This window comes from Crocuta crocuta, unplaced genomic scaffold, assembly GCF_008692635.1.
Source record: "Crocuta crocuta isolate KB4526 unplaced genomic scaffold, BGI_CrCroc_1.0 scaffold126, whole genome shotgun sequence".
NCBI lineage: Eukaryota > Metazoa > Chordata > Mammalia > Carnivora > Hyaenidae > Crocuta > Crocuta crocuta.
This window is the reverse complement of record NW_027531000.1, coordinates 277,387-278,221: the sequence shown is the minus strand read 5'-3', so window position 1 is coordinate 278,221 and position 835 is coordinate 277,387. Positions and strand designations below refer to the sequence as shown.

The window sequence follows — 835 nt, the reverse complement described above, 5'->3', positions numbered from 1 at the left end:
CAATGCAGCCCCTGGCTGAGGTGTAGCAGTCTTTGATGCCAGCCATCAGCATCGGCTTCTTGGGCATAGGGACTGAGATAACACCAACACCTCTGGGGATGAGGATGAGGAGAACTAGCACAGAGCCTCAGCGGCCGGTCAACTTGCATGAGACAGTGTGGGGCTTGCCAATCTTGTTCCCCCAGTAGCCTTGCCCCACGGGGACAATGGAAAGCTTGGCCAGGGTGATGGCCCCATGAATGGCAGTGGCTACCTCCTTAGAACATTTAACATCCAGACTGATGTGTTCATTGTAATCTCCGATAGCAACAAATGTCTGTGAAGAGCCTGAGAAGGCTGGTGGTCCACTGACCTACACAGCATCAGTAACCACCACCCAGGACCTGTTGCGTGTCTCAAGGAAAAAGTGGCTACTGTGAGGCCAGTCTGAGGTCCTGAGGAGATCCTTTCTCTCTCTCTCTCCATTTGTTTGTTTGTTTTCATTTTCCATCTATATTTTTCCACCTCCCCAAATGCTTTTTGGCCCCCACTTCCAAGCTTTCCAATATGCCTTTTAGGTATTTACACAACAGAAATGAAAACATATGTCCATTATTGGGAGGGGGGTAATTTTTTTAAATGTTTATTTATTTTTGAGACAGAGAGAGAGCATGAGCAAGGGAGGGGGAGAGAAGAGGGAGGGAGAAAGAGAGAGAGAGAGACAGAATCCGAAGCAGGCCCCAGACTCTGAGCTGTCAGCACAGAGCCCAACATAGGGCTCAAACTCAAAAACTGTGAAATCATGACCTGAGCCGAAGTCAGATGCTTAACCAACTGAGCCACCCAGGTGCCCCTT

The 835-nt window shown here is 49.2% G+C and overlaps 1 non-coding gene across 1 annotated transcript; it reads right to left on the bottom strand.

The window, feature by feature from the left end:
- Window positions 1-381: 381 nt before the first annotated feature.
- LOC144236986 (small nucleolar RNA SNORA64/SNORA10 family) lies at window positions 382-455 on the bottom strand. Its single transcript, XR_013336723.1, has one exon. It is a non-coding gene; the product is annotated as a small nucleolar RNA SNORA64/SNORA10 family (small nucleolar RNA).
- Window positions 456-835: the final 380 nt, after the last annotated feature.